At 49.9% G+C, this 21,552-nt stretch overlaps 1 protein-coding gene across 7 annotated transcripts in view; it reads right to left on the bottom strand.

Annotated features, from left to right (window-relative positions):
• The window catches only part of GRM4 (glutamate metabotropic receptor 4), a 233,381-nt gene that overhangs the window by 191,043 nt on the left and 20,786 nt on the right, over window positions 1-21,552 (bottom strand). For 4 of the 7 annotated variants that reach the window (XM_073319851.1, XM_073319846.1, XM_073319853.1 and 1 more), the window contains exon 1: window positions 14,152-15,034. The exons of 1 other annotated variant lie outside the window; for it this stretch is intronic. The gene's annotated coding sequence lies outside the window, so the exon portion shown is untranslated. Of the gene's footprint in view, window positions 1-13,507; window positions 13,553-13,724; window positions 13,771-14,151; window positions 15,035-21,552 lie in introns of those variants that run through there. 2 more of the 7 variants (XM_073319849.1, XM_073319850.1) reach the window with 2 other exon arrangements.

Here is a 21,552-nt window from a genome sequence, read left to right on the forward strand (position 1 = left end):
CAATACAGGGGGTAGGGGAGGGAAGGGATGTGCCCAGGATCCCTGAAATCCCTTATCTAGCGATCTCTAAAGCATCCCTACGCGGCTCGCCCTTTGATTAAAGACCTATTCAGCAGCCAACCGTTCTGTGGGTTTCCTTTTGAGGACTGAGTGACCCAAAGCCCATCTCACTGGCTCAGACTGCAAATGCAACAAGCCAGAACATTTCTGCACAATGCAAGGAGGGCTGGGCGGGGCAAGACGAGATACCCTGCTCAGCTGGTCCCAGCTTCTGTGACATCAGCCACAAAACCACGAGGGAAATATCCCAGCCCTGGAATGAGGCCCAACAGCAAAGGTCAGCAGAGCCTGGAGCACCCAGAAAGCTGCTTTCCTTTTAAAATAAAATAAATTTCCCTCCTGTTCTCTCTCCCTTTTTCATGTAACTTTTGATCATATGATCTGAATGAGCTGAAGGCAAAAATATCACAGCAGGTAACAAAGAGGTGCAAATAATGAGAGGACAAGAGCTCCCCTGAATCCCCCTCCTGATCTCAAATGAGATGCTACAAAGAGCCAGAGAGGATCCGAGGAGTGTGATGGAAATGGGGCAGGAAAGGAGTGATTCCCACCCCTCCCCACAAGACACACACACACACACACCCTGACCCCTCTCCTCTTGCGCCAAAAAGAGGCTACAATCTTGAGTCTGAAAAGGCAAAATTGGAAAGTGACTTTCCGCCCCCTACCCCCAGCTCTAAAATGACCAATGTGCTTCAGACCCCTAGCTGATTTCCTCTGTTCAGACTCTGCAAATGGTCCAGATTACCTGGCTGTTACCCGCCGCTCTCCCCATCCATTCCCCCAGATTCCGGCAGTTCTGGGAAGCTGAACGAGGACAAAAGCAGCACTGGGTGGGAGGATGGGGAGAGAGGACTTGGGAAGTCTAACATACTCAGTGGATGAATAATTCAGCTGCTAACAGCTTTACTGGTGCATCCTCCAGGCCTGGGGACTCTTCCCCTTCAGCTAGGTTATTCTTTTGTATAACTGTATCTTACATCTAGATGGCAACTTACATCCCAAAGCACTTAAACAAGAATCACACCCCCACTGGAATGCACCCACCTCGGGGGGGGGGGGCGGCGGCAGTTGCACAGCACATAACACGCTAATGGGGATGTGGGAGAGCAGGTATTTTGGATAGGGATACAGAGGCAAACCCCCACTCTCACTAAAAGTGCCACTGGATGCAGACGCATGGCAGAGCTGCAAATGCCCAAATCCCCATGCAGACCGAACCTCGCCTCTGAAAGCTGGCACAGAGTCAGATACTGAAGCCGGCGATTCCACTGAGCCAAGGGGCCAGATCCTCAGCTGGTGCAAGTCAGCCTAGCTCCGTAGGTATTTCACTCCTGCTGCAAAGCACTCAGCTATCCCCTGCATACAGCAAGGCCTAAATATCTGGTCTCGGGGGTGAGTCTGAGCTGCACAATTAAGATGGGGGGAATCCTAGTTCAAAGGCAATGGGATATTGCAGCAGCGGCTCTAGCCCTGGGGCACCCATCCCACCCAGAAGCATAAGAAAAGAAAATCAGAGTTAAATCAACAGATCCCCCATCTTTGTGCTCTGCACCTATCCCAGCACTTGCCAAAATGATACAGGAGCAGCTGTTCAAGGGTAATTCTGCTCATTCCACCAGGGGATCCACACGGGCAGCTGTATGTGACAGCCCATGAGTCACTACACAGGACTGAGCGGCTAAAGCAAAAGATAGGCTCCCCTTCCTGTTCATCATTTCAAAATACAGCATCCATGTTTGTACAGCGCCTAGCACAACAGAGCCCTGATTTGTTTGAAGCCTCTAGGAACAACGGCCATGTTAGTGTTACATCCGCAGATCTGGAATATCGTGACCCCCCCCCCATCCCAGATTTTCACTTACAAAAAACAAAAAAACGAAACCCACAGAGCTGTAAACACACAGAAAGTGCGTGCTGGTGCATTTCCCCTTCTCCGTTTCCACTCAGCTCCGCTGCAGCTGAGCTATTTGGACAGCGAGAGAGCCTGAGATTTATTCACGGAAGCCAGAGGAAAGCAAAGCACAACTCCAGCCTCTCCACGCCAGATCAGCGCATAATGAGCCCATCTCGATGGCTCGTTCTATTTCAAATGAGACATTTCCCCCACCCCTCACTCCCGGCTCCAAAGGCTGGATCCGAAATCTGGCAAAAGGCACGATAACTAATCAGATGATGTGTGCATATCCGGGTTCCTTGGCCGTAAATCTCCAGCCCTGGTTATCGCTCAGCCAGAGTCAAACCCACTTAACGAACATCAGGAATTTCACAAGTAGATATTAATGCTGCTGGCCAGTTCTGGTCTGCCTGCTCCATCTATCCTGCTCGGAAAGAACTGCCAAGTCCACTTACCCCGCTCTGAGCGCCCCGCTCCTGGGCTGGCTTTCTGTAACTCGATCATCAATGGAAGCATTCGGAGAGCGGCTCAGCTTAATGTTATTGAGCCGTTAATTAGCATTTGTTAGTGTCATCTCCTCGCCTGGGAAGCGGAGGAAAGGTGCCATGTGGGAATGGTACCTTAGGCTGGGTCTGTGCTAGGGAGGGTTGGACCCTTCATTCCCAGTGGGTGCAGTTCCCCTAGCGTAGGCTGTAGTGTGGGCAAGATTTAGGATTTTAACACGTGGTCATCTAACCTGAAGCCACCTGAGTCCTGCCAACACCATAGTCTCCATAACGGCTACCACCACAGGGGTGGTCTTGGAGATCGGACACGTCCGACTGCAAAAATACCCAGTGCTTCTCAGCAGTCGTTGCACTGAGAGCACAGCGCGTGCCAGGAACCACGCTGCAGTTCCTGGGCACAGCAGTGGGCGAATGGCGCTGGGCTGGGAGATGGCATCATCCCACGAAGGGAGATGGAAGCACTGGGTTAGGGAGTTTTTCCACATCTCTCTTTCAATGCTCGGCAAAACGGCCCACTTTAGTGTCTCCAGCGCACAGCTGGGTGGCCCTTCCTGCGGACAATGCCATCAATGAGGAGTTGGAAAAGTGCCTGGGAAGCGCTAAGAGGTGTTCAAGGAATGGTTCAGGTCCGTCTTTGGATGGAGGGGGCCGCGCATCCATATTACTGCTGCGTCACCCACTCTGTTACACAGGGAAGCTGCTGTGAGGGTGGGACCTTGTTTGCAAGCTGCCTTGTGCTGCAGACAGAATTATACCTGAAACTTGTGTCTTGGCCATAGGACAGCAAGAGGTGGGGGGTTGGGGGGCGGGGCAGAAGCAGCAGCGTCTAGTGCACGGAACACACCGCTAGGAATACACGAACCCTGGTTTTAGCTTTGCCCGTGACACACTGTAGAAACTTAGACAACTCCCAGCCCTTCTCTGCCTCAGTTTCCCCAAATGAAGAGAAAAATAGTAACCCACGTCACAGCAGGGTTTTTAGCTAGGGTTTGTGTGTCCAACCCATTAAGGTTCTGAGCACCCGCAAGCTGAGGGACTGAGTCCATCTTTACACAGTTCTGTGCAGCAGAGCCCTGTTTACGTGCTAAGGGTCAGATCCTCAGCTGTCATAAACAGGCATAACCACCTTGCCTCCAGTGGGTATCTGGTAATTTCCACCAGCTGAGGAACTGGCCCTAACTGTCCATTATTCTATATAGCCCTGACATCCTGCCTGCATCTTGTCCTCTATAACGCACCTAGGCTCTCACTGGCGTCATCCCGATGTATTCAGACCCGTTTTTACGTGGCATCATTTCTCACTAAGCTTGATTGCAATGGCCTTGAACACAGGATGCTTTAAATAAACCACTGTGTTGCATTAAGTGCTGGTGGTTTACAGCTGTCGCTCTAGAGGGTTCGTACTTCCCAGCCTGATTCATAGGCCCCTTATGTAACTGACTTCCCTGCTTGCATCTGACTGCCCAGCTCCTCTAAAGCGGTCTCTGCCAGCTGCCTACAATCAATGGTTTCCGTAGCCGGCGTTTTGTCTGATAGCTGGAGGACCAGGAGCTGGAACTCACTCAGAGCCGGTGACTCACTCAGGCCCGTCACTTAAGGTCTGTCTGCACCGGAAGCAGAGGTGTGGCTGCAGCCCACAGACATATCCAGGCGAACTTGAGTAACAATAGCATGAAGCCATGGCAGCCTGGGCTGTACAACCCACCCGGGGCCCTGGGTATGTACCCTAGGCTAGCTCATGCTGCCTCAACTTCTCTTGTTGCTGGAGCTGGCTAGACCACAGCTAGCTTGGGCATGTCTCCACATGGTGCAAGCACACATTTGAATGCAGCATAGACAGGACAACAGCCTCTGTGTTCCCCACCCCTTCACACACACACACCCCTCTTACACAGGAATATCATACTAAACCCAGGGCCACCCAGTCGTTCACAGCTGTCACATGCCACCCCCTGTGCCTGTGGCCACTGGGAACTTCACAACGACAGTGAGGGTAGAACCCAGACCTTCCTGTTCCAAAAGCCCTGCCCTCTGTGACGGAGAATCTCCATTAGCTGTTCACCGTACAGGACCTATGTCACACAGTTCCATCCAATACAGGGCAGTGGTGCTTATGTACATTAACCAGTCTGTTCTAGCCCTCACCTACCTCCCAGGAGTGATAAGCGATCTCTCTTTAGTCATCTGTAAAATAGGATAACCGTCCCTCCTAACACACCACTACCTCGCATGAAGCACTTGGAGATCCCCAGCTGAAAGCTGTCATCTCGGTACAGAGTATTATTACATTGTCCATTCTGGATTCAAGGGAGCCCCCACCTTACTTCTACATCACCAACAAATGGTGCAATTGTAGCCCACTCACTGCGGGGCTCTGTCACCATCTAGCGGGGGCCAGGGCTGCAGATACAGAGCCTGCTACAGCCCTGGCTAGCAGAGTCGGGTCTTTTGGCTAAGGCAATAGAGGCTCCTGCTTTTCGGACCAGAGCTCCTGGGTTCAATTGTCTCTGCCAGTGAGATCCACCCAGAGACATGGTGTTATGCAATCAAGTTAATCTGGCCCTACAACGCTCAGTGCTCACTGAAATCAATTGATGGTGTGGCCTCTCAGCATCTCTGGCCAACAGGGATTGATTTCCAGGGTCCTCAGGGCCACATTTTTAAGGATTCAGCATCCGTAAGAACTCTCCTCCCATTTAGGCACCTGAAGAAAGACCAGATTTCAAAGACAGCTTAGCCGCCCAGCAGCTGGCGTCGTGACACCGACAGCCGGATTTTCACAAGAGCTCAGCACCCAGCATCCTAAGCTCTTGTGAAAAATCTGATCACTTAAGTTGGTGCTGGGCTCTTTTGAAAACTTCGCTCCACCTGCGTAATCTTTTCCATAAAGGGCAGTGAGACGTGGACTGGGTGAGCGGCTCTGTCCTGGCTGCAGTGTGGTTGTTTCTCTCATGGATAGCTTTATCCGGTGAGTGGGACAAAGAGGGAACAATGTTAACAGATCTGCACCTTCCATTTGCTCAGCTTTCTGTAGTCACGATGTGCTATGCAAACCCACCAGGGTATCAATAAGTCAGACGCTGGTGGCGGGAATTACAGCAGATCTTGGGCAGCGAGGCTTCCAATGCAAGGGAGTGGCCAATGCTTTGCACTTAGACAGTAGCTGTGGCTTGTCCTGGCTACGTCAGATTCAAAGAGGAGATCCACTCCCAATGCAGCACAAGCACTTCAGAGCCAGGGGAAACGGTCCGGCCACAGTATCCTTGCGCTTAAGCAATGGAGCTAGACATCAACTTGCCAGGCCAAATTCCACCTTCAGTTTAAATCAAGTACACTCCTTACAGGGCAATTTCAAGGGCACTTTCATCCAAGCTCTCAAAGCCCAAAGGCACTTTGAAGTCAACAAGGGTGCAGACGTGCAATTTGAGCAGAATTTGGCTTGCTCCCTGTATCTTACAAACAGACTCAGGGCACATTCCCACTCCCATGTTGCTGCTGGAAAATATTTTAACTTCTGCAACAGAGGCTGAATTCATGCCGAACGCCCCCCCGAGCTGGCTATAGGGGTCTCCATTAAAGTGGGGTTCTGCTCTGAAAAGCAGCTATGTTACAAATGCCTTCCTCCCTGCAAGACTTACAAACATCAGCGGTTACTTTCTTTTTCCTCCTGTTTAGCCAGCTGAGCCAACGCAGCTGTAGGAGAGGGAAGCGGATTCTGCTCCGGCTCATGCAGCAGCACCAAAATTGTGGGCAGAGTTTGCATTGCCGAACCACGGTCTACCCTGCGTTGGAGCTGTCTAGACAGGCCCATGAAATCATTTGTGAAGGGACTGCTCAGGGTAACAAAATTAAGTCTATTCAAGACTGCAGGCTGGGAGCTTGCTGCTTTATTTAAACTGCATCACAACAAAGCAGGGGGAACTAAATCAGGAAGTAAGGGAAGGGTGGAACATAGCTCTCCCCTATAATACTCCGGGTATCCCAGTTAACCCTATTGTGACCACTTGGCTACAGAATCTTTTACCTATGATAATTCTGCATGAGTAATTAAAGATATCACCTCTCTCCCCACCCCCACTCCCAGCTTGAATCCCAGATTTTAGGGTGAACTTTCAGGGCTGGCAATTGGGGGGGAAATGTGTTTTTAGCCATCAATTCAGCAAATGTGGCATGAAACACTTGAAGCCTGTAGTGCCTCGTCTGCCGAGGTTTCAGTCAAACTATTCTTGAAGGGACCAACCTGCTCCCAACAAAGGTTTTTCCATGCGATTTCAAGCAGACTGTACTGCCTGTCCCCACGGGCCACCACTAACAGTTAAACTTCAATTCCAGAGTCTTTATTGCCGGCCCTGATGTACCAATCAGAAGACACCTGGCAGAGTTATTCAGACCTCAGCTGGAGTTGGCAGTTCCAGCAGCAAGAGGCCATCCACTTTTGACGTGTAAAGAGAGCCAATTTGGTCTGGCAATCGTTGAGGGCATGTCTATGCTACAGAGACCGCACTGGCACAGATATGTTGGCATAGACAACAAATATCGCACCCCCCGCACCGTCTGACTTCATGGAGCAGAAGCCACATTGCAACTACTGTGCTGCCAAAAAGTCTCTGGGATACCAACCACAGAGCTCCCAGTAGAGGCAGTGAGAATTGTGGGGCCAGATCCTGGTCTCATTTAAGTCAGTGGAAGCTCGGCAGTGAATGGGAGCAGGATTGAGCCCCTTTGAAAAGCTTGGGCCAGTTCCTCACCTGATGGAAATTAATGGGGCTCTGTTGACTTCACTAGAGGCATGTCAATGTACAGCAGCTGGCCCTTAAGGTGTATAAAGTAACACCCATATTGAAGCCACATTGTTTGCCTGTTGTCATAAATATAAAGGGAAGGGTAAACACCTTTAAAATCCCTCCTGGCCAGAGGAAAAACCCTTTCACCTGTAAAGGGTTAAGAAGCTAGGATAACCTCGCTGGCACCTGACCACAATGACCAATGAGGAGACACGATACTTTCAAAGCTGGAGGGGGGGAGAAACAAAGGCTCTGTCTGTGTGATGCTTTTGCCAGGAACAGAACAGGAATGGAGTCTTAGAACTTAGTAAGCAATCTAGCTAGAGATGTTTTAGATTCTGTTTTGTTTAAATGGCTGATAAAATAAGCTGTGCTGAATGGAATGGATATTCCTGTTTTTGTGTCTTTTTGTAACTTAAGGTTTTGCCTAGAGGGATTCTTATGTTTTGAATCTGATTACCTTGTAAGGTATTTACCATCTTGATTTTACAGAGATGATTCTTTTACTTTTTTTTCTTCAATTAAAATTCTTCTTTTAAGAACCTGATTGCTTTTTCATTGTTCTTAAGATCCAAGGGTTTGGGCCTGTGTTCACCTATGCAAATTGGTGAGGATTTTTATCAAGCCTTCCCCACGAAAGGGGGTGTAGGGTTTGGGGAGGATTTTGCGGGGGAAAGAAGTTTCCAAGTGGGCTCTTTCCCTATTATATATTTGTTAGACGCTTGGTGTTGGCAGCAATAAAGTCCAAGGGCAAAAGGTAAAATAGTTTGTACCTTGGGGAAGTTTTAACCTAAGCTGGTAAAAATAAGCTTAGGGGGCTTTCATGCAGGTCCCCACATCTGTACCCTAGAGTTCAGAGTGGGGAAGGAATCTTGACACCTGACAAGTGAAATGGGCACAAACAGAGCCTTCAAATTAGAGGGGTAGAAATTCAGCAAGGAACCAGAAGTGGTTAGAGGTCCTCATTGCAGAACAGTTAAGCTAAATCCTTCCACAACACCATAAACCATGGCCCTCCTAGTGCTTTCAAGGATTAGATCATATCCAAAGGGAAAACAGGGGCAACTGTGTGATTGCAGCACACTTTGATCACAGGATTTCACAACACCAGGGCAGTTCTTTGCATGCTACATGCCAACTCTAGGAGGGGACAAACTCTTACTCTGAATGCTGCAACAACATTGATTTCTATGCAGTTACTGTATAGTTCTGCTCCATGTGACTGGGAGCAGAATTTGGGCTGGGGTTCCCAAACAGTTATGATTTAGGTCACCATAACAGCTCTGCAATACAAAGGTGAGTTTATTGGAGCTGTATTGTAACACCATCACATCACACGGATGTGTCCCCCACCCCATGATTTCAGAGGGACGTAGAGGCATTCATTCAGCTTCACCAGCCTGTGCAAGGTAGGAAGGAAAATATCACACCCAAATTACAGATGGGTAAACTGAGGCACAGAGATTGAAATTATTTGCCCAACTCAATGGCTATTAGCCAGAATGGGCAGGGATGGTGTTCCTAGCCCATTTGCCAGAAGCTGGGAATGAGCGACAGGAAATGGATCACTTGATTCCCTGTTCTGTTCATTGCCTCTGGGGAAACCTGGCACTGGCCACTGTCGGAAGACAGGATACTGGGCTAGATGGACCATTGGTCTGACCCAGTATGGCTGTTCTTATGTAACTTCACCCACCAAAGTCACCTGTTAAGCTGGAAATAGAACCCAGGAGTTCTGCCTCCTAGTACCCTGCTCTAACCACTAATCCACACCTTTACAGAGCTGGAGAGCAGAACCTAGAATTCCTGCCTCCCAGGCAGGGGCACCATTTCAGAAAAATTTGGGGCAGCAGGGAACGGGGGGGGCAAAGCTGCGTCAGCATATAGAAAATGTTAGGTTAATAGGTTATCTCCTGCGACATCGGGGGAGGCAAAGGAGTGGCGCATATACACCTGTCAGAAGTCTGGGGAGACAACTGCCCCCCTTGACACTTAGCAAATTATGCCCCTGCTCCCAGTCCCCCGCTTTAACCCCTAAACTGCAGTTCCTCCTCCCTACTGGAAAGAGGCGCTGCCAATGAAGTGATTAAAATCCACTCATCCTAAATAGCATGGACTCCCCAGTGCGAAAGCTCAACAAGGAGAGATCCTCCCTTTGTTCCGTTGCTGTGGCTGTTGTGAGTTTAAACCAGCATCATGACCCTTTTGGGTCTTGCTAACCCTTTGGAGAGCGAGGACCATCTTATTAAAGCATAATATTCCAATTACCTTGCACTAGTTTTCCCCCACTTGAGAGGCTATTATAGGGGACTTTGCTTTGGCTGTAGATTTTGCTGCCAAGCCTGCATTAAGTATAGCAGAAGCGGGGCGGCCGAAGAATTAGTCAAGAAATGGCTTAAACAAAGTGGAAACCTAAAGAATTCAGGTTTAAGTAGCCCAGTATTTGTTTGCCCAAGCTAGAAATTTAGCCCCAGGGCTATGAGCAAGTTCTTGTAGAAAAACACAGACCCTGTACTTAAACAAAAAAAATTAATTAAAATCTGGCCCCAATTCAATGATGTCTGGATTAACTAGCATGGCCAGTACCATGAGCTCTTATGCAATGGTGACCCAATTAAAAGAGAGCTAATATCTACCTCCACTGGATGTGGTCCAGCTAATGGCCACATCTTCTGCATGCTCATTTTTTAAAAGGAAAGCGGAGCGCTACTGAGTAGAAATCTCTGAACCGTACTGTTCATAATAAATAAAGTTCATAAATAATAAACAACATTCCAAACGGAAGTAGCAGCCTTCATTTAGGTCCTTATAAAACTATTCTTGCCACACACACACACACACACACACACGTGGGGCCTGACCCAAAGCCCATTGAAGTCAATAGAAAGATCAGGCCATCTGAATATATGTAACTGCAGGCAAGTTCTCCCTCTCTTGTTCTTTGGAAAAAAGAGCTAGTTTTAATCCCTTGCTTTCATGGATTGTATCGCACCAAAAAGGAACATTGAAGAGGACTGGGAGAACGTATCAGCCAGAGATCAGAGGATTTCACAGAGCGACAGGCAGAAAAGCAAAGCAGGGTTTCTGATTTGAACCAGCTGATTGTACTAATAAACAATCCCAATGTATGGGAGTTGGAAGAAGTCGGTCTTCATTTCTGCGTGTACAAATGCAATGAAAACTTTACATTAATTTTTGATAACCACTCGCTCACTGGGGCAGCTCAGGCCTAGAATGACAGAACTGCCCAACTTTCATCTCATCAGAAATCGTCAGCCGCAAACGGGGGCCCAGGATCTTGCCACATGCACATCGCCCCCACCCCATGTGCAAGTCCCAGGATATCACTGTATTATTAACGGACTACCCCCCTTCCACACACCCCTTTTCTAACCAGCCATCATTGGCAAGGCAGTTTCAGTGGAGCATATCCTGATGTCCCCAGAGAGGCTTCTTGCTAGGCCGTGATGTGTAATGCATGTGCTTGTAAAGTCCTTACATTTCAGAGAGGCGACACCCTTATTGCTACAAGAAGACAACGGGGGGGGGGGGGGGGGAAGAGACTGACAGAGCCAAGCAGCAACAGCAAGATTAAGGGGCCAGCACAAAATTAGCGGAAGAATACTCAGGTTGGGAGAAGAGGAGAGGGGTATTTTATGGTGGTTTATGATTAGGTGAAGCTGTTTTCAGCACATCGATTTTCTTCCACCTCCTTCAAATATTCAGGAGGCCGAAAGACAATCAGGCAAGCAACGCAAAAGTTGAAAAGCACATTTTTCCCCCAGGTATTTTGTGACAATATTTCTGGGCCTCAGCTGACAGAGGAACTGTCAGCCAATAGCCCCATGCACTTTCCAGTCTGATATTGACAAGAGGCCATGCAGGGCTTAATTTGTGGCAGGGCTTGCCAGGGCTGAGCCCCAGCACTTCTGGGCTTGCTGTATCAGTTATCAAAGTAGAAAAATTGCTGGAGCCCTGGCATCTCGCTCATTACAAATTAAGCACTGAGGCCATGGAAAGTGGTCAGGGAAGGGGATTGGGACTGCAAGGATCAGCATCGTGAGGGGTGGGGGTGGGAGGGAGGGATTTTGTTTTGAGTGTAAACTTCTGTTTCACTTCCCTCTCTGCTTTTTGTATCTCTAGATCTAACACCATAGTATCTGAGCCTCTCACAATCATTTATCCTGACAGCAGCCTGTGAGGTAGGGAAGGCTATTATCCCTATTGTACAGATGGGGAACTGAGGCACAGAGAGACTTGCCCAAGGGCACATGACGCAGGAAATTGAAGCTGGGTCTACAAAGTCCCAGGCTAGCACACTAACCATGGAACCAACCCTTCCTCCCTTAGAGCATGCTAGGAAGCAGGAAAGCTGCCCAAACTGAGGGGAGCCGGGGACAACCTGCCTTCAGAAGCAGCTTGTGCTGGCCATTGTGGGAGACAGTTTCTGACCTGGGATGACCTACGGTTCCTGTGATTTACCCCTCACTCCCCTCAGAGAGCTCCCACCCCAGGGCCAAACTCACTGGTGAAATGGCTCGGATAGCTGAATGAAGGAGAAGTGTGAGGTATTCCTGGCAGAAGAAAAGGAGCACTGCATCTTGGAGCATATTGTTTTGGAACTGCAGCTGGGATTGAGGGGGGGGTCCCCTCCTCACCCTCTCCCCTTCAGTCCTGAGCTGCACTGCAAGGCAGGGGTGAGCCTTTTCCCAGGCCAATGCCTCCTTTCCCCAGAGCAGCAGGAACTTCCACAAGGAAGGTGCCCTCAACTCAGGCTCTCCCTGGTAGTTGAAGGAAACGAGATGCTGTAGGAGGAATGGAGAAGTGAGATGAGCTCTTGATCGAACTGCTGGTACTTCCCTGAGCTCCTGGAGGCATTCAACGGATCAGACGGTCTCTCCTCACCCACAGGCTGTGCCTAGGGCAACCAGCCAGCACATGGGACCTCCTCTGCTTCTCTCCTCCAGCCCAGCCTTATATTGTTCCCTCTTCAAACCCAGAGCCAAAGGTCAGCCAGCAACAAGGATGACTCATCCCTGAGCCTCCTAAGTGTAGACACAAGCAAAATGATGGTGGTGGTTTTTGGAGACAAAAGCGCCCTGCTAGGGATGAGCTGAGCCCAGCAAACTCATGACACTTAAAACACATTACAATAGAAAAGTGGGGAGAGACCAGGTACCAATCTTTGGGCTGTCAGGTACCAATCAGATTTCCTTTTCAAAAGAAATCCCAGCTCTGCTGTTACAACAGCTCTGACTAGAGAGCCATAGCCCCGGAAAGAAACACCCAGGGGGGACGCGTTTGTACCCAGGACACAGGCAAGGCGCGGATCACCAGCACCTCTGGCTTATCGGAAACGTAAAGGCTGTTGGGAAGCTAGACTCATGCCCCTGCTCTTCACAGACAACCGAGATAACACCTGGCCTTCTCACCCTCCATTGACAACCGAAATTTCCCACTGGCCTAACAGGGGCAGCTGCAATTTCCTCTGCAATGGCAACACGCCCCTTTGCCCTTCTGCTGTGGGTGGGAGCCCAGGGCAGCAATGCCAAGCAGACGCCAGGGACGAGACAGCCTGACCAGTAACTACACATGCCTGGATCTACTGGACCGGTCCACACAGAGTCACAGTCCGCGGCTCTCGCATTTGCAATATCTTCCCCGGCCTCCCTTCTTATTCGCTCCTGCAGAGAGCCCTGGGAAACGCGTCCCCTCCCCTAACCGCTGTGCTAGGATCCCAGCCTCCGCTAGACCGACATGAGTTAGCGGGGGGACTGAGTGTGCAAGCCAAGAAGCAAGCAAGCGGGGCGGGGGGGTGTTAGCGGTTAGTAAAAGCCAGACTGATTTCCAGCCCCGGAGCCACGCTCTGGGGAAGGTGGTGGGGCTAATTACCAGGCAGGATTAGCCAACCAGACCTGCAAGGCGGGGGCGGGGGGGGAGAGAAACAGTCCCCAGCACAACTGGGGGCGCTGCGGATGCAAACTACTAACGATGCAAATTAGTTGAGGAAAGAGTGAAATTGAAACAGCCAAGCAGCCTCGGAAAGCACATTGAATCCGGCTCACCCCGCCAGCGTCCGCACCGGTTTCAATCGTCTCCTCCTTAGTTCCTTTCCTTTGCTTTCCCTGGCTGCCCGGGCAAGCATCTTTCTCCACGTTAGGCTCGATTTAATCCTTGTTGAAAGTCTTTCTGCTGAACCTTAGATTGCCGCAGTCTGCCTCCCCCCCCCCTTAAAACTGTTATCGGGGTTCAAACAATACCTCAATCTTGATGCAGATGCTACATTAAAAGCACAAGGGGGAGAAGGAACAGAACCCAGCCTGCTGCGGAAGATGCATCTTGACTTAACGTCTTACGTGCCTGTTCCTTTGCCGTATCTCTCTCTGCCCCTGTGGTATTGGGGTGCGGTTATATTTATGGCAGGAGAGGGAAGGGTTCCCCACCACCACCCCCGTCCCATCCCCTTCCTGTTCAAACCTGCAATCCCAATGAGGCGTTGCAATCCATCAGCAGGACCCTTCATCGCCTAGCCAAAGCCCCTGGCTGTGCTGATGGCTTCATTAGCATGTCCTCGAACAAGCAAAGCCCCCAATTCAGAGGTAAACCGTCTTCCCACTCCTGCGCCCCCTCCATCGAAATAGTAATAAGGATCGGATAGCTCAATGGGACCTAGGCTCCCCCAGACACACACCTTGTTAATTACAGCCCTGCAGGTCAGATGCTTTCCAAGAGGGGGCATTTTTGGTCTTGAAGAGAAGGAGATCGGTCCTCGGGATTGCTCCTTAAAAGCCACTTTTGGCTCATGGCGAGAAGCCCCGTCCGGCCTGACTGGAACCCACACCGCACAGGAATCGCACCGACGGGGATCAAAGGGTGTGGGGGGAGGAGAAATTGAAGAACTTACCCCTCCGCACCCGGGAAAGTTGGGCGAAATCCGAATCCTCTCGGCGCTTTCCAAGCCCCTGGCTTCCCGGAGCAGCCTCGCAAGGAGCTGTCCACGGATCCTAAGGTGCTGAAGCCTCTGGCTGCCTTCCCACCCTCCCCCGGCCTTTTGCCCAGCGGCTCGACCGATGGCAGGTTTCACTCGTCTCCTTCCCGAGCCTTACAGCGGAGCGCGCGTCTGCCCAGCACCCAGGGCAGCCCGGAGAGCGGTGGCTAATTTCTTTGGCTTGTTTTACCTGGGCACGGCCAGTTCCCCACTCCAGCAACAGTAATCTCCGAGCCCTTCCCCGGGGCTGCAACGGAGACCCGGCTTCCTCCACTCTACGCCTCGATAGCAAGGAATAATGCAGACTCGGGCCTGGTTTTGTGGGGGTGCCAATCCCCCCCTACACACGCACACACCCCCCTTGGACAAGCCGGTTTAGGTACACACGGCTCACCCAGAGGAGCTGCCCACTTGCATGGTGCTGAAAGAGATTCCCAAGCCAGGCCAGCCAGATGGGGAGTTGGAAGGGGGGTAGGTGGGAGGGGGCTCTGTTATCCACCCCAGATCTTGCTGAAAGAAAGCTGTATTCCAGGGGCAATGAGATGAACCCGCTTCCGCCAGCGCGCGTCATCCAATTGCTTTATGAATTTAAAAGAAACCCTTTAAATTTGACGCATAAGGCAGCGGAACTGCCGCTGGGGAGCGGGGGAAGAGAAAAGGGGAGCTGTTGGCTGGCGTCCGGGGGTGGGGGGAGGAGAATCCTGGCTGACCGTCAGCGGTTGATTTAAAACCTCAAAAAAGGTCCTCCAGGAAGAACGAGAGAGATCGGCTGCGAGGGAACGGTCCGGGCATCCTCCCGCCCCCCAGCACTGCAAAAAAAAAAAAAAAAAAAAAAGAGCGAGAGAGAGATGTAGGAGATGAGCCAGAGGAAGGGAGCGGCAGTCACGCTAAACTAAATTCAGTCGGATAACATCTGCCGAGCAGCACAGAGCAGCCAGCGAGAGCGAGCGAGCCTTGGAAGTTTTGCAGTGCGAGCTGCGGTGAAGCCCAAGGCTCCGATTGCGGCCGGCCTTTCAAAGCACTAGCGCACCTTGGCGGTGGGCAGCGAGAGGATCGTGTGTGCAAATGCACTTCACAGCCATCCGACACCCACCCGCAAAGCCCGACGCACACCCCCTCCGCGCACAAACCCGGACGCGCCTCACACCGAACGGCCCCTCTGCCAACCCACGCACCGGGCAGCGAAGGCAGGGATTCCACCAGAAACCCTCCTTCCCCTCCGCCCACCCCACTCGGGCCCCTTTTAGGGCTGTCTAAACAACGCACCCCTCCGCGCCAGGTCGGCGACTGGAGGCTAGCTGGCCATGCTAGGACTCCCTGTTTAGAACTAACCCCCCCCCCACCCCCTTCTCTAAGCCCCAGGAAGGAGGGGATTGATAGATAACCTCCTCCCTTAACATTTCCAGGGCATCTTTTCACCCCTTTAATACAAGAACGGTCTGGTTAAAAATCAAGGCACGGTGCGGTCTGTAAGGAGGTTGGGTACCTGGCAGTAGGTGTTTGATAGACAGATCAGTGCCTGGGGGCAACAACTAATTTTCCGAGAGTATTTTTACAGTAAGTATGACAGTGGTTACAACGCTCAGGCTCCTTGGGGTCTAGGCATGCCTCTGCCACGGTTCAAAATGAAGAGTGTTAAGAAAGCCCCTCCCCATGCCTCAATTTCCCCACCTGTAAAATGGGGATAATTGTATCGACTACCGCTCAGGAGTGCGGCAAAACTTAAAAGCAATCGCTCTTTACAGAGAGCACTTTGAGATCCTCAAATGAAAGGCATTATTATAGGAGGACACTCTTTGGGGCAAGGGCTGTCTCAGAGAGAGTGTAAGTAAATCACACACACGCACAAGAGGGTTCTGATCTCTGGGTCTGGGTCCCCCCAGCAGTGCAAATAATATTTTCGTTTCCTGCACAATAGTCAGCACAGCACGTGGGTTGAATAGTGTCTTGTTTTGCTAATAAACCAACTCATTGGCAGACACTAGTGGCTCTGAAGAAGTCGTTGCGGTCTATCAATTCATTAATCCAGAGGGGGCAGGAAAGAGGCCCCTAGTAATAACCATTGACACAGCAACTGCTTTAATCCATCATGGTAATGACTGGTCGCTAATCGGTCACTAGAGGGCTTCTGAAATGCGCCTTTCACTCTATAGCATGGTGCTCGGAGACCACCGAAAGCTGTAACTGGAGTGTGTAGCAAAGTGTCTCTTTAAGCCACCTAAAGCAAAAGGAGTCAAGAACACAATAGAAACCAGGGGCTAGATCCTCAGCTAGTATGACTGCTCCATGGACAGCTGTTTACTCCAGTGAGGATCTGGCCCTGCATTGGGAGTCACTAATTTGATTTGCTTCCCTGCCTCACCCTTTAACGGGTGAAATTAAATATAAACCAACTCTTAAAATGAAAGTTTTGAGCTTGGTTTTCACCTACAAAGGTAATCAGGACTTTCTGAAGTGCACTTCTCAGGCCTGCCTGAAATAATGTATCTAGGTGTGCAGCAGGGAGCTTGAGCACATACCAAGATATCTTATGCCCCAATGTAGGGTTAAGTAAGATCCTTAATAAATAATACCACCACCAAGCTCTTATATAACCATTTTTCATCTATAGATCTCAAAACATCAAAGGAGGTCAGTATCATTACCCCCCTTTCACAGGTGTGGAAACTGAGGTATGGAGTGGAAACATGGACATGCCCAAGGTCACCCCACAGCAGAACCCAGGTCTCCGTGGCCCTGTCCAGTGCTCCAGCCATTAGCTATTGTTACAGAGCTGGATTTTCAAGACTTCAGGGTCTGATATTTGAATGCTCAGAGGCTGGACTTCCCAAAGAGCTCAGAGCCCTTTGAGGAACCGAAAGAGCATCCAGCAGCTCCCAGTAACACACCATCAGCAAGTTGCAACAGAGCCTAGCACCCAAACCCATGTGTTCTTCTGAAAATAGCCCCTATTCCTAATGAAGCCAATGGCCACAGTCTAACTGACTTGGATGCCTGCAGGATCATGTTCCTAGCTTCAGTCCTGCAGCTTATTTTGTTAAAATGATCTCATTTATAGAAAGCTACGGTAGTTGGGATTTTTGTTGCTGTTCTGGTCTGGAAGAGGGAGGAGGGGGCCTGAAATCAAATCAATCCCCAAAGCCTCCCAAAATGTTCAACCTGTAAAGTGTGTGCAAGTAAGAGGAGATTCAGACCCCTTAGGCCAACTCTCATTCATTTACACCAGTGTAAATCCAGAGTAACTCTACTGAAGGCAGTGAAGTTACTCCAAATCTACACTGGCATACCTGGATCAGAATCTGGCCCTTTGGGGGTGGGTTGTTGGGTTTGTTTTTTTAAGAATTGAACATCTCATGATGGAAAGTATAGTGGGCCATTTCAAATGTTATTCTGAGATGGGGAGGGGTGGGAAGAAGCTAAAGAGAATAAAATATCTCCAGACATTTTAAATAGCATACTGCTCCCAGCAACAGCCTTGTTCACCTGAATACAACCTGCAGTCACTATGCTCCAACATCTCTGGTCCCAGAGGCTACAAGGAGCCACTCTTACTTTGCTCCTCTCATCAATGGCCAGGCTTCTACTTCTACAGATCCCATTGATCGCTAACAGCTGCAGGATCAAACCTCTCAGCCTGAGTGCTATTGGAATCTAGGGCACCCTCTCCAAAGGCAGGGAGACTGCGTGGGACCACAGTCCTACCTCACGGCCTGCACAGTATAGGCTGCACCCTGCCCCTTCTGCAATGGGCATGGAGAGGTCAGGCTCCCATAGGACTGATGGTGACAAGTCTGGTCTGAATGACGCCCTCCCACCTGCAGCAGCTTAAGGATATAATATAGCCCTTGGGGCTCCTCTGAACTCAACCACTCCCATGAGAAGACCCTCCCTTGGAAAGATCTGCATCAGGAGGGGCTACTTAAAACAACCATCATCCCAGTGCAAGGCATTTGGTGAGGGTCAGCGACTGACTGTGGGGATGGGATGATCCTAGAGACACAAGCAAGCCATTCAGCACCCTGCATCAAGGTCTTTATTGCTGTCAGAGGAGCATCCCTAGAAGACAATGAAAGCCTGGGACGTCAGCCAATCAGGCTGTGGGAATTGCCTCATGCATCTGAGAAGAATACAGAACACGCGCACCCAACAGTGTCTCTGTTGAGAAGGCAATGTCACCACATGAGCAGCTTAGTCATGACTGCGAGGAACACAGAAGCAGCCCTCTTCTCCCCTGACCCTTACAAATCCAGAATATGGGGTGCCCTGAGCCAAGCCTCAGCCGGAGCTGCGTGGAATGGCAAGTTTATGGCTGGATTGGGACATTAGGCAGCCCTGAGCAATGGGGTGGTTACAAAAAGGGAGCTAAGAGGCTAAGGAAATGACAGAATAAGCTGTACTCCCCACCCTCAGAAATATCTATAGGAAGTGCTGGGACTGACACAGTTTCTCCCGTTTTCTCCTTATCCCTGGGGGATTAAGCTCAAGATATTCTGGGCAAGACTCTACCTACTCCCCATCCCCGTTCCACGAGGGCAGGAATCAGGAATAGAGCCCCGCTGACTCCCGCATGCCTGGAATCAAGGTTGTGGCAGCCCAAAGTAGATGTTTTTCCTCCTCCAGGTGAGAGTCCAACTCCCGTAGCAAAAGCCACCACCAGAGCTTGCAAATCACTCAATGTGATTTTGGAGCCCCATCTGCCCCAGGCAAGGGTCCTGGCCCTCCGCTGCAGGAAGTGAAGACAGTTCTTGTTTATTTAAAAAAACATTGAAATGACGACTGTCCCTTACCATCAGTTTAAATAAGTGGCTACTAGAAAACACCACTGATTTTAAAGTAGATTGACAGCCCTGGAGGGCCGTAATTCTCTGTAAAATGTGTATGGCCCAGACAGCCCTACTTTTCCCCCCCATGCCTGTGACCAGATACCCTGCCCCTAGGAGGGGCTTTATCTTTGTGTATTTATTAACAGGAGCTTTTTCTATAATGCTGATCATACTATCAGATCAGCTCACAAGCAAGCATGGCTTTAACCTCACGTCAACCCTACCAGGCAGGGAAGGAGGAGCTATTCTAAATGTCAGTGAGTTATTCACTGTGTCTGTTCCCATTCAGTCACTGGCATCTTGGCTGGAAGCTGCCAACAGGGACCAGGTCTGGTGGTGGTTTTCACACCACCAACCAGGGACTGGATGGAGTCCCACCAAACTCAGCTCCCACAGGCCAGTGAACAGCCAGCGACGGCACAAGTGTCAGTTTTCCTTGGCGGCAAGTAAATTCACAACAACGAGCAACAGGTGAAAAGTCTCCATAACCCATTGCAAATCCTTTGGTTCTAGTCCCTGTGTAACAAGGACAGTTGAATAGAGGAAAACAAACTAAAGATCTTTGGTTTGAAAGAGGACAAGGTCTTCATTAGACACACATGTGCGCGCACTCAACCATAAGATAAGGGTGAGATGCAAGAATCCCTGGGTAAAGACGAGATCATGTTTGTGCCGTCTGACTTTAATCTATGAATCTGCTCAGCTAGTGACATGTTCGCCTCCCCCAGTTACCAAATGGGGAAGAGCTCCTAGCTGACTGTTGGCTCTAACACTGCTTGGGGACTCAGTGGGGACAATACAAATACCCCGAGTAAGCTCATGCTTGGGATAATGAACATGCCTAGACACTAGAGTGGTGGATCAATTGGTCCAGCCCCAGTCTGAGACCACAGCCAAGGGGCAGCTGGAATCAGTGGAGGGAATGGAAAGCTTGGAGTCAGGAGACCTGGATTCTATTCCTGGCTGTCAACCTTGGGCCAGGCCTCAAGTGAGTGGCCCAACTCCCATTCAAGTCTTTCCAGAGGGAGTTGGGTAAAGCTCTTAGTTTCTCTGTGCCTCATTCAGTCGGGGAAAACAGCACTTACATGCTTGACTCAAGAGCTTTGAGAGCTACAGATACAGGTGCATGGTAAAAGGAAAGTCATTTCATCTTTTCTCTAGTAGGCTAAAGCAAGATAAGCCAATATCATAGTCAAACATAACATCATGACCACAAACAGGTATAAGGAACAGTTTTCACCACAAATAGCATCATGCAACCAACCCTATCTACTGCATGGGCAGTGGAGAACCACCTTCCTCTTAAGCATCACATACCCAACGATCTGCTTCTGGCCGTGGGTGAAGCAATGTATCATTGGATACAGTGGGACAAATAGTTGGTTCCTACATTTAATTCCAGAGGCAACCATGACAGAGAAAGAACCAATTCCAAAGCAAGGGATTGTGGTGGAAGCTTTAAGTTTTCTCCTCTCCTTTCCCACTGTGCCTGTCTCTCGGTCATCCTCCCTCCCACTCCAAAAATCCCAAACAGCGGATTTGATTCATTCTGCACCCATGCCATACTTTTCAAAAGGGGCCACTGATTCTGGCTTCTCACCTTGAATCACAGAGGTGCTAAGCCACCATCACTCCAGCTGAAGTCAAAGCTTCAAGTGCCCAGCCAAAAAAACCTCAGACCACAGGGGCCTCAAACTAGGGACCCAGAAACAGAGTTACTCAGATTTATGCAACCACATTTTCCAAAGCATCCTATGACACCATCACTTCCTGATTTTCTCCAAGACTCACAAACAGCACATCCCCCTTCAGAACAGCTGTGACTTCTCCTCTTTCTGTGCACTCTGACAGCCTGGAGTCAACCATCCTCAACATGGGTGTTACAAGCGAAATGTCAAAATACAATTGACATTTAAAAACCTGGCTCGTCCCAACTCCCAGCACACATTGTGCCATTCAGTGGCATAACATCTCCCGGCGGAAGCAGAGAGGCCTAAACGTGACAGTCAAGGAGGGAAGCACGTTTGATTCCGAGTGCGGTGGGTAGCGGGGAAAAGACAAGTTTCTACTGCAGTAAAATAAAGGTATACGTTGTTTCATTAGGACTGAGTGAAGCACAGTTTGAGTGGGGATGTTTTTAAGATATTTTTCCTCCGCCGCAGACTACTCATCTTCAAAGCTGTTGGGAGCACACAGAAAGAGTTTATCAAATAATGCAAAAATGATTGCTGAATGGGGCTGCGGAGATCCGATTCTTCAGATGGCTGATCATATTAAAAAGAAAAAAAAAAAGGATAAAACACTCCGTGAATTCAGTCCCATCAGCAAATGGCTTGCCGTATGCAGTATGAAATACAATATTCATCATCCACAAAGATCGATACGGCTTCATTGGAGTCAAATGACAGGAATTCAAACAGATCAACTGCTCGCCCATCTTGGGAGGCAGGGCACTAAGCCACTAGAGAACAACCTCCCCTGTTGTGGGGTTTGC

This window comes from Lepidochelys kempii, chromosome 21 (genome assembly GCF_965140265.1).
Source record: "Lepidochelys kempii isolate rLepKem1 chromosome 21, rLepKem1.hap2, whole genome shotgun sequence".
NCBI lineage: Eukaryota > Metazoa > Chordata > Testudines > Cheloniidae > Lepidochelys > Lepidochelys kempii.